Below are 12,448 nucleotides of genomic sequence, written 5' to 3'. Positions count from 1 at the left end.
GAAGAAGGTTAAATAGCTTGAGGAAGAATGTTTTGTAAGGGCTCCAGGAGCAAACTTGTGATAATGCCATGGATCTGGACAATATTAAGCATAAATATCAAATGATGTTCAGAGTGGGTGTAGTTAGACCAAACTAGACAACACTGTACTACAGGTGGAAGATTCACATGAGCATACAGTCATGAATGCATGAAGAAGAAAGTTTAGTTCTTAATAAGACCTGAACTATAGAATCAACAGCTGGTATTTCTACAATTACAACATCCTGCGATATTTAGTATTAGTGTGTATAATGAAGTGTGTTTTGGAATCCAAGCCCGAAGACAATTTACCTGTTCCTTGATCAGTCTGTCATGAACCCAACCTTATGCTGCAGCATCAAACCACAAGTGCTGCTTGTTCAAGGATGAAGCAGGGCACCAGTTGAACTCACTTCTCAGTAAGCAGTGACGTGTAATGTTTTGTACCTGCCTGCTTAGGAACCGAAAATTCATTTAATGCCTTTCTAAACTTCACAATCTCAAAAAATACGACACCTCCTCAGGCAGCAAGAAATGTCAACCAAAATTATATGTTGAAATCCAAGATCATGACTTGATCTTGAACTGACACAGTTCTGATTCAGAGGCAGCTCTGATGTCAGCAAAGCAAACTGATGCATTGATAACTAAGCTAACACATTAGAAGGAGAAATTTGTGTAAAAGTAGAAGACACTATGTAATAGCCATAGCAATTAAAGTCTGCAGCCAAATAAATTTCCATAAAATTGTAGAATTGCAGATGCCAATTAGATATTGCAATACATTTTCCCAATCCAGACCTTAGAGGGTTCAGTCAGGAAAATGCAGGGCTGGCCAGCAAGTAAGTCTGGGGGTAGTGATGGTTGGAAGGGAAGTTGGGGAGAGTGGGCTTTTTTTATTATTTATTAAAACTACGTGGACTGCACTAGCTGAGCCAGGATCAATTTCCCATGTGAATGTAGTGGTAAGCTGCGTTTTTGAACTGCTGCAGTCCATTTGGTGTAGGTGCAACCATGATGCTGTTAGGGAGAGAGTTCTAGGACTTTTACCAAAGGAATGGCAATATATTTCCACATCAGAATGGTGAATGGGTTGGAGAAGAACTTGTAGTGGTGGCATTCCCATGTATCTGCTGCCCTTGTGTTTCTGGATGATAAGGCAGGGTACTAGGCTGGTAACAGCTAGTGATGTTTTTGTGCATTAAGGAAGATCAGCTATGAACCTGAAAAATCTGGTCATTCCATAAGCAATGAATGGAACACCAAACCAATGAATTTCAGCAAGGTCTTAAACAGTTGGCATGATAAATTAAGAATTTTTATTTAGTGCCGATGAAGGAATAATCATTGCATTGATAGGATGAATGAGCTGGAGGGGAATTTATATTTGAAGGTCATCAAATGGTCGCATTGGTTTGCTTCAGGTTGTGGGGCTGGAAAGTGTTGTTGAAATAAATAGAAAGCCTGAGGAAATTCAGGAAGTGAAGTTTACTTGGCTGCATTTGTGAAGCCAAGTAGCTTTGCAGTACAGGTGCTGTTAGTAAAATCTGAAATGAAAACAAATAAATGAGAGAAATACTAATTGGTGAGATAGTATCTGAGGAATACAGTTAAGATTTTAGGTTAATGTCCTTTGTTACTTATTTTTCAGCATTTTCCTTCGGGATATTAAAATCCATGGAAATTGTGTGATTAAAACAGATTGTATGGGTTCTTTGAAAGCAGCTGATTGGCCTATTGTAATTCCATGCTATCTCCTGCCACCAAGTCACCCTTTATTTACACGTGGAAAATCCTTGACTTTGGCACAATCTCATCAAAGACAGAATCTCTGACACTCCTCTTTTTATCTGTCAGCCAGGGCTCCCTGATTGGATCAGATTAAAAGCCCCAGTCAGGGAACTCCAGCTGATTGACCTCATTACAATCATTACATTCCTCCCCCCTGAGTCTGAAGACATAGGCCAGACATTTTCCTTGGATAGCCTCCTGGGGAATTCTGTTACTGGCTCATGTTCCTCCGATTTGACTTCCGATACAGGCGGTGTAATGTATGGGAGCTTGCCTATTGTGCTAGGAACGCCTTGGTAGAAATTCATTCATTCTTCCACTGGCAAAGGTGTTGATATGGCTACATTTGTCATATCCATCTCAGATTCAGGAGTCTTGTCAACGCTTGATGGAGTGGGTGAACCCATGGGAGCCAGGGCACCCTTAATCATCCTCATTTTATCTTCCAATGAGTGTAATCCATTCTTGTCAACTCAGTAGCCCAAGTAGGTCACTTGGGGGGCTTGGAACACACATTCTTCCCGTCTTAGGCATACACCCATTTCGGAAAAAACATTTAAGGACTATGTCCAACTTCTCGGTGCTCCTTATTGTTCTTCCCTGTTATTAGTATATCATCTAAATAAATGGCAACCTGATGTACACCTTGCAAAATTCTCTCCATCATCCAGTGGAAAATTGAACAGGCTGACAATACCCCAAATGGCAATCTTGTATATTAGTACAAACCGTTATGGGTATTAATTGAGAATCCTCAACAAAATGCAATGTAAATACAGCAAGCGTGGCTCATGTCCAGCTTTGTGAAGGACCTCCCCCCCGCCATCTTTGCATATAAATCCTCTATCCAAGGGATTGTGTACTTATCCAGCTGTGAAATGTGGTTTACTGTTTGTCTAAAATCCCCACAAAGGTGAACCGACCCACTGGGCTTCAAAATCAGTACAACCAGTGTGACCCAATCCCCAAATTGGATTGGTTTGATGATTTCTTCACTTTCCAGCCTTTTGATTTCTGCCTCTACTTTTGGAACTGGACAGGTCTTACAGAATTGTGGAATTGCTTCCTGGTCAACATGCAAGGTGGCCTTGGTTCCTCTGAAAGCCCTGAGACTTTTTTGGAAGACTTTTGGGTACTTCACTGAGGCAGCCATTTTATAATTGAAAAATGTTGAGCCAATCTAGGTGAACCGATTTCATTTCATCAAACTTGGACCTGACCCTTTTACGACAATCAGTGGTAACCAAATAAGCTGCTTTTCCTAAGGGATCAGAACCAAAGTTGTACCCTTAATCAGTAAAGGTTCTCCAGTATAGGTTATAATGCCTACCGAGGTCTTGCGTAAATCTAATGGTTGAAATCCAGAACGAATTTTGTTAAAAACTGGTTCTGTGCTGGTATTGACCTCCATTAGAACCGGATGACCATTTAAACAGATGTTTGTTTTGACTGGTTCTGATTTGGATGTTGCTAAGCAATTTAACTGTTCTAACCAAGATGCAGGTGGGCCCTCCATGGTATGCACTCTTGGATACCAGTTTGTGAGTTATCTTACTCAATTTAGGTCCAGTGGGACTCTTTCATCTCAAATCTGCATATTGGCAGCAACTATAATGACTAGCATGAGGAATTCAAACTAAGTGTATGGGGTTTGTCTACGCCAGGCCTACTTTTGGGCATAACGTATCTCTGTATTAAATTGTGTTTAGCTCAATGTGGAACAATATATGCTAAAGCCAAAGCAATGACTCACCCTGTGCTAAATAATGAGGCATTAGTGAGATGACAGGTACACATTAAAATGATTTATGTTAACTGAAATTTGGAAGAACATATGAAGAGAGGTGGGGAGTTTTGTATTGGTTAGAATCTTTTATTTTCAGAGTTGAGAATTTGCTTGTTTTTTTTGCCTGTTCCTTCATCACAAATGACACTGGCATCAATTCGTTCATTCAACCACATGTAGAAATGTAAAATAGAACATTGAATATTCTTGCATTCTCAATTATGCCATTGAACCAATAGAGTTTTGTCGAAGAACACCTGGAAAAAATATTAAAGAGAGTCTTAGGCTGTGTTAATTTAGCCAATCTACAATAGAACTTTGCACAGAACTGTACATGCATCAGAACTACAACAGAGAAGCAGACCACTTAACTTAACCACTTCATGTGGTCTGTATGCACTACACAAGTTTTTTTCCATTCCTCTTCATTTCATCCTATCAGGATATCCTTTTAATCCTCCACTTTCATGTACTCACCTATTGCATCCCCCGAAATGTATCTGATGTGGGGCCTAGATATTCCAATGGCCAGAGAATCATTGGAGAAGCGTTTAGATCAAATTGTCCAGGAAATTGAAATTTCCAATAAGCAATTCCCCGGGGTCTGGAACCCTTTGAAAGAGTCCATTATAGTCAGAGAAGTTTCAGGATTCTGAGTCCAATGTTTCCTCTACTACGCTGTGCTTCCATGCATGCCAACTGGTGTCCCAATTACTTCTGGTTTTGAAGGTTGATGCCAAGCACAGACCTCAGATGTCCACCTTCAGGAAAAGGTTTTAAGGGAGCGTTCATTCTGACTCACTTCACCTTAATGGTTCCAGGAAACATAGTTTAAGTCTTGGATAATTGAAAAACTGACTCCTCAACCCATCATCGACTTCCCCAATTCCTAGAGTACCCACTAAAGGGATATTCCTTTACCCAACTCCAGCCCCCTGCATGGCCCAACTGAAATTGAGATCCTTTTATTTCCCTGCTCGACCTGACCCAATTTGGTTCTGCATGAGACAATATCTCCCTGACGAACTTGACTGGCTCGACTGGATCAAGCATGCTATCACTCCTTTTGAGTCTTTCACCCTTGTCACAAACTGTCCTGAACATCAATGTTTACTGAGCAACTATACACACACTGCACCACTCACCCACCTGCCACCCTACCTTCTTAGAGTCATAGAGATGTATAGCATGGAAACAGACCCTTCGGTCCAACCTGTCCATATTGACCAGATATCCCAACCCAATCTAACCACATCCTCTGGCAGCTCATTCCATACATGTACCACCCTCTGCGTGAAAAAGTTGCCCCTTAGGTCTCTTTTATATCTTTTCCCTCTCACCCCAAACCTATGCCCTCTAGTTCTGGACTCCCCGACCCCAGGGAAAAGACTTTGCCTATTTATCCTATCCATGCCCCTCATAATTTGGTAAACCTCAATAAGGTCACTCCTCAGCCTCCGACACTCAAGGGAAAACAGCCCGAGTCTGTTCAGCCTCTCTCTGTAGCTCAAATCCTCCAACCCTGGCAACATCCTTGTAAATTTTTTCTGATCTCTTTCAAGTTTCACAACATCTTTCCGACAGAAAGGAGACCAGAATTGCATGCAATATTCCAACAGTGGCCTAACCAATGTCCTGTTGAGCTGCAACATGACCTCCCAACTCCTGTACTCAATATTCTGACCAATAAAGGAAAGCATACCAAACACCTTCTTCACTATCTTATCTACCTGCACTCCACTTTCAAGGCACAATGAACCTGCACTCCAAGGTCTCTTTGTTCAGCAACACTCCCTAGGACCTTACCATTAAGTGTGTAAGTCCTGCTAAGATTTGCTTTCCTAAAATGCAGCTCCTCATATTTATCTGAATTAAACTCCATCTGCCACTTCTCAGCCCATTGGCCCATCTGGTCAAGTCTGCCCCCAATCAGCTTTGCAAAGTTCTTGCCTAATTCCGTCAAAATTGGCCTTTCTCCAATTTAGAACTTCAACTTTTAGATCTGGTCTATCCTTTTCCATCACTATTTTAAAACGAATTATGGTTGCTGGCCCCAAAGTGCTCCCCCACTGACATCTCAGTCACCTGCCCTACCTTATTTCTCAAGAGTAGGTCAAGATTTGCACCTTCTCTCGTAGGTACATTCACATACTGAATCAGAAAATTGCCTTTATACTCTTAACAAATTCCTCTCCATCTAAACCCATAACACTATAGCAGTCCCAGTCTATGGTTGGAAAGTTAAAATCCTTTCCCATAACCACCCTTTAATTCTTACAGATAGCTGAGATCTCCTTACAAGTTTGTATCTCAAATTCCCACAGACTATTGGTGGGTCTATAATACAATCCCAATAAGTTGATCATCCCTTTCTTATTTCTCAGTTCCACCCAAATAACTTCCCTGGATGTATTTCTGGGAGTATCCTCCCTCAGCACAGCTGTACTTCTATCCCTTATCAAAAATGCCACTCCCACTCCTCTCTCGCCTCCCTTTCTATCCTTTCTGTACCATTTGTATCCTGGAACATTAAGCTGCCAGTCCTATCCATCTCTGAGCCTCGTTTCTGTAATTGCTATGATATCCCAGTCCCATGTTCCTTACCATGCCCTGAGTTCATCTGTCTTCCCCTTAGGGGTGCATAATAAATAAATGCAGTTTAATTTATTCGTCCTACCTTGTCCCTGCCTGCCCTGACTGTTTGACTTGCTTCTATTCTCAACTGTACCAGTCTAAGATTGACCTCTTTCCTCACTATCTCCCTGGATCCCACCACGCCCACCTTACTAGTTTAAATCTTCCTGAGCAGCTCTAGCACATTTCCCTGCCAGTATATTAGTCCCCTTCCAATTTAGGTGCAATCCGTCCTTCTTGTACAGGTCACTTCTACCCCAAAAGCGATTCCAATGATCCAAAGATGTGAATCCTTCCCCCATACATCAGCTCCTCAGCCATGCATTCATCTGTTCGATCCTGCTATTCCTACTCTCTCTAGCCCATAGCACCGGGAGTAATCCAAATATTACTACTCTCGAGGACGTCCTTTTTAAATTTATGCTTAACTCCCTGTAATCTCCCTTCAGAATCTCAACCTTTTCCCTTCCTATGTCATTGATTCCAATGTGGACAATGACCTCTTGCTGTCCCCTCTCCCCGGTGAGAACATTCTGCACCCTCTCTGAGACATCCTTGAACCTGGCACCAGGGAAGCAACACACCATTCTGCTTTTTCTCTGCTGGTCAGAGAAATGTCCATTTGTACCTTGGACTAGAGAATCCCCTAACGCAATTGATCTCTTGGAAGCCGACCTACCCCTCGTTGCATTAGAGCCAGTCTCGACAGCGGAAACTTCCCGGGAGAATCCATCACCCCCTACATTTTCCAAAACAGCATACCTGTTTGAAATGGGTACATCCACAAAAGACTCCTGCACCAGCTGCCTACCTCTCTTACCTTTCCCGGAGTTAACCCATCTATGTGACTGTATCTGAGACTTTCCCCCCTTCCTATAACTGCCATCCATCACATACTGTTGCTGTTGCTGTTGCAAATTCCTCATTGCTTCTCACTGTCTCTCCAACCGATCCATTCGATCTGATGGGATTCGCAGCCAGCAGCATTTATGGCAGATATAATCCGTGGTAACCCTTAAACTCTCTTTAAACTCCCACATCTGACAAGAAGTACATATCACTCTCTTAATGGCCATTTTGCTTCTTCATAATCTACAGACCCAGGAAATAACACCACCTTATTCCTATATAAACACTGCCCCAGGTTAAATTACTAGCTCTGGCTTATATTTTAAGTTTAATCAAGATACATGTCTCCAAAAACATATAATCAAGAAAGAACCCACTCTACTCACTACTGCAAACTTTCTGTAGGCCACACTTAAAACAACAATGTACTTATCTGATTCTGTATAGTGAACTTTGCCCAACAGTTCCTCCAAGATCAATTGTGAATTTCACTGTTTGTTAATTTTCTCAGATGCACTCCAATGTCCAGCAATACATATATTCAAACATCAAAGGCAGTAACTGTGCAGGTTCTCTCTTTCGCTCTCTCCTGCAATGACCTCACCATGTGCTTCCTTTGTCTGTTCTTCTCCCTTTTAAAACTGCTGTTGTTTTGACTTTTTTTTCCCAAAGTTCCAAAAACAATGCAACAGCATATGAAATAGTAATTGCTGCTCCTGCAATTTGAGGAAATCACCTCCAGCACCTAAAATACCTCAAAAAAGGAGCAGCTGTTCCAGCCAGAAATCTTTCCCGTCCTCCACTTTGGATTACTCAGAATCCTCCCCACATGTGACTACAGACCTGCAGCAATGTGGTTGCCTTTATAATGCACTTTGACATGGCCTAGAAAGCCACTTGATTGCATCAACAGCTACAAAGTCTCAACAAAGAAATGAAACCAGATGCTTCATCTGATATTGATCTAGAAGATGGAAATGACAGTGGCAAAAACAGCCCTGTCAACTCTACAAAATCTCCTTATTATCATCTGGGGGCTCGCAGCAAACTTGGGAGAGCTATCTCACAGATTAATCAAGCAATAGCCTGACATTGTCTGTAAGGTATGATTTTGTGAATATGGCTATGTCCTGGACACCGCCATCACCATCCCTTGCTAAGTCTTGGCTCACTGGCAGGACAGATCCAGCAGAGGTAGCAGCACAGTGGTGTACAGTTGGAAGAGAGTTGCTCTGGGCATCCTCAACATTGACTAAGGAGCTCATGAAGTCTCATGGCTTCAGTTTAAATGTTGGCAAGGAAACCTCCTGCTGATTACCACATACTGTCCTGCTTTGGCTGATGAATCAGCAGTCCTCCATGTTGAAGAACACTTGGAGGAAGTACTGAGGGTGGCAAGGGTGCAGAATGTCCTCTGGGTGGGGAATTTCAATGTGCACCAACAAAATTGGCTTGGCAGCAGCAGTACTAATCAAGCTGGTCAGGTCTGAAAGGACATAGCTGCTAGAATAAATTTGCGGCAAGTGGAGAGGGAACCAGCAAGAGGGAAAATCATATTTAACCTCGTCCTTACCAAATTGCCTGCAGATGCATCTGTCCCTGACAGTATCATTATTACTGACTAGAGTCCAGTTCTGTTGAGACAAAGTCCCACTTTCACATTGAGAATACACTCCATCATATTGTGTGGCATTGATAAATATGACAGTCTTCAAACAGATCTAGCAACAGTGGCGCTTTTAGCCATCAACAGTGACAAAATCCTTCTCCAACACAATCAGCAATCTCATAGCCCGGCATAGGACCCACTTAACCGTTACCAGCAAGTCAGGGGGATCCCAACCCTGGTACCATAGAGAGTGCAGGAGGGCATGCCATGAGCAGCACTAGGCATACCTAAAAATGAGGTGTCAACCTGGTGAAGCTGTCGAACAGAACTACTTGTATGTCAGACAGGATAAAGCAGCAAGTAATGAATAGACCCCACAACCAACAGATCAGACCCAGTCTCAGTCCTGCCACATTCAGACATGAATGGCAATGAATGATTAAATAACTCTGTAGAGGAGAAGGCTGTTCAGTAACGGAGGAGCATAGCACATTAAAACAGAAGGTGAAGAATTTGGAACAACCTTTAGTCAGAGGTGCCGCATGGATGATCCATCTTGGCCTCCACTGGTGGTCCCCAGCACCATGGAAGTTAGTCTTCAGCCGATTTGATTCATCTACGTGAGATCAAGAAAAGGTTGGAGGCACAGGTACTTCCGATCTATGGACTTGATAACATTCCATCAATAATACTGAAGACTTCTACTCCAGAATTTGCCACAGCTGTTCCAGTACAGTTAGACCACTGGCATCTTCCCAATAATGTGCAAAATTGCACAGGTATATCCTGTACACAAAAAGCAGGACAAATCCAACCGCGCCAATTCATGGTCCATTTACTCTCAAAAATCAGTAAATAGATGGGAGATGTTGTCAACTGTTTTATATGCTGTTTCATGTTTTGGAACTTTGGGAAAAAAAAGTTCACAGCGCAGAATCGGATAAATTAATTGTTATTTTAAGTCTGTCGAAGAGAAAGGGTGCAGTAGTGAATATAGTGGATTCTTTCTTGATTATATGTTTTTGGAGATAAATCTCTTGATTAAACTTAAAATTAATCTAACCTGGGGCAGTGTTTGTAGAGGAATAAGACGGTGTTATTTTCTGGGTCTGTAGATTGTAAAGGAGCAAAAATGGCCTTTGCAGTGATATGTACTTCTTGTCAGATGTGGGAGTTTAAAGAGAATTTAACGGTTACTGCAGATTATATCTGCTATAAATGCTGTTGGATGCGAATCTTATCTGATCGAATGGATTGGTTGGAGACACAGATAGAAGCGATGAGGAATTTGCAACAGCAACAGTATGTGATGGATGGCAGTTATAGGAAGGGGGAAAGTCTCAGATACAGTCACAAAAATGGGTTAACTCCAGGAAGGGTAAGAGAGGTAGTTGCCGGGCTGGAGGGATCCGGCTGAGACAATGTGGGGGGAGGGGGGATGAAGAAACTGGTGAAGTTCAAGTTCATCCCCTGTGGTTGGAGGGTTCCCAGTCGGAAGATAAGACGCTCCTCCTCCGACCGTCGGGTTGTTGTGGTTTGGCGGTGGATGAGTCCAATGACCTGCATATCCTCGGTGGAGTGGGAGGGGGAGTTGAAATGCTGTGCTACAGGTTGGTTGGGTTGGTTCGTCCGGGTGGCCCAGAGGTGCTCTCTGAATCGCTCCGCAAGTAGGCGGCCTGTTTCCCCAATATAGAGGAGGCCACACCGGCTGCCGCGGATGCAGTAGATGATGTGGGTGGAGGAGCAGGTGAATCTGTGGCGGATATGGAAGTTTCCTTTGGGGCCTTGGAGAGAAGTGAGGGGGGAGGTGTGGGCGCAAGTGTTGCAAGTTCATCCCCTGCCTACCTCTCCCCTAAGAGAGGTAGGCAGCTAGTGCAGGCGACTTTTCTGGATATACCCATTTCAAACAGGTATGCTGTTTTGGAAAATGTAGAGAGTGATGGATTCTCAGGGGAAGTTTCTGGTATCGAGATTGGGCTCTAATGCAACGAGGGGTACGTCGGCTTCCAAGAGATCAATTGCATTAGAAGATTCTCTAGTCCAAGGTACAGACGGATGTTTCTCTGGCCAGCAGAGAAAAAGCAGAATGGTGTGTTGCTTCCCTGATGCCAGGTTCAAGGATGTCTCAGAGAGGGTGCAGAATATTCTCACGGGGGAGAGGGGACAGCAAGAGGTCATTGTCCACATTGGAACCAATGACATAGGAAGGGAAAAGGTTGAGATTCTGAAGGGAGATTACAGAGAGTTAGGCAGGAATTTAAAAAGGTCCTCGAGAGTAGTAATATTTGGATTACTCCCGGTGCTATGGGCTAGAGAGCGTAGGAATAGTAGGATCGAACAGATGAATGCATGGCTGAGGAGCTGATGTATGGGGGAAGGATTCACATCTTTGGATCTTTGGAATCGCTTTTGGGGTAGAAGTGACCTGTACAAGAAGGATGGATTGCACCTAAATTGGAAGGGGACTAATATACTGGCAGGGAAATGTGCTAGAGCTGCTCGGGAGGATTTAAACTAGTAAGGTGGTGGAAGGGGGGGAGGGGTTTGGGAACCAGGGAGGTATTGAGGAAAGAGATCAATCTCAGACTAGTACAGTTGAAAATAGAAGCAAGGCAAACAGTCAGGGCAGGCAGGGACAAGGTAGGACTAATAAATTAAACTGCATTTATTTCAATGCAAGGGGCCTAAGAGGGAAGGCAGATGAACTCAGGGCATGGTTAGGAACATGGGACTGGGATATCATAGCAATTACAGAAACGAGGCTCAGGGATGGATAGGAGTGGCAGCTTAATGTTCCAGGATACAAATGGTACAGAAAGGATGAATCTGTGGCGGATATGGAAGGCGAGAGAGGAGAGGGAGTGGCATTTTTGATAAGGGATAGAAGTACAGCTGTGCTGAGGGAGGATACTCCCGGAAATACATCCAGGGAAGTTATTTCGTTGGAACTGAGAAATAAGAAAGGGATGATCACCTTATTGGAATTGTATTATAGACCCACCCAATAGTCTGTGGGAATTTTTGACACAAACTTGTAAGAAGATCTCAGCTATCTGTAAGAATAATAGGGTAGTTATGGGAGGGGATTTTAACTTTCCAAACATCGACTGGGACTGCCACAGTGTTAAAGGTTTAGATGGAGAGGAATTTCTGAAGTGTGTACAAGACTATTTTCTGATTCTGTATGTGAATGTACCTACGAGAGAAGGTGCAAAACTTGACCTACTCTTGGGAAATAAGCAGGGCAGGTGACTGAGATGTCAGTGGGGGAGCACTTTGGGCCCAATGACAATAATTCTATTTGTTTTAAAATAGTGATGGAAAAGGATAGACCAGATCTAAAAGTTGAAGTTCTAAATTGGGGAAAGGCCAATTTTGACAGTATTAGGCAAGAATTTTCGAAAGCTGATTGGAGGCAGATGTTCGCAGGTAAAGGGATGGCTGGAAAATGGGAAGCCTTCAGAAATGAGATAACAAGAATCCAGAGAAAGTATATTCCTGTCAGGGTGAAAGGGAAGGCTGGTAGGTATAGGGAATGCTGGATGACTAAAGAAATTGAGGGTTTGATTAAGAGAAAAAAGGAAGCATATGTCAGGTACAGACAGGATAGAACGAGTGAATCCTTAGAAGAGTATAAAGGAAGTAGGAGTATATTTAAGAGGGAAATCAGGAGTACAAAACGGGGACATGAGAAAGCTTTGGCAAATAGAATTAAGGAGAATCCAAAGGGTTTTTCAAATATATTAAAAGGGTAACGAG

At 42.9% G+C, this 12,448-nt stretch overlaps 1 long non-coding RNA gene across 1 annotated transcript in view; it reads right to left on the bottom strand.

Annotated features, from left to right (window-relative positions):
- Positions 1–3,285: 3,285 nt before the first annotated feature.
- LOC122554783 overlaps positions 3,286–12,448 on the bottom strand; it is a 12,035-nt gene continuing 2,872 nt past the window's right edge. The window contains exons 3-4 of the long non-coding RNA XR_006313079.1: positions 9,213–9,305; positions 3,286–3,854 (exon numbers count right to left, since the gene is read on the bottom strand). This is a non-coding gene — a long non-coding RNA (uncharacterized LOC122554783). The remainder of the gene's footprint in view (positions 3,855–9,212; positions 9,306–12,448) is intronic.

The sequence above is a fragment of the Chiloscyllium plagiosum genome, chromosome 11, assembly GCF_004010195.1.
Source record: "Chiloscyllium plagiosum isolate BGI_BamShark_2017 chromosome 11, ASM401019v2, whole genome shotgun sequence".
NCBI classification, from domain to species: Eukaryota; Metazoa; Chordata; class Chondrichthyes; order Orectolobiformes; family Hemiscylliidae; genus Chiloscyllium; species Chiloscyllium plagiosum.
This window is presented reverse-complemented; position numbering and strand designations above follow the sequence as displayed.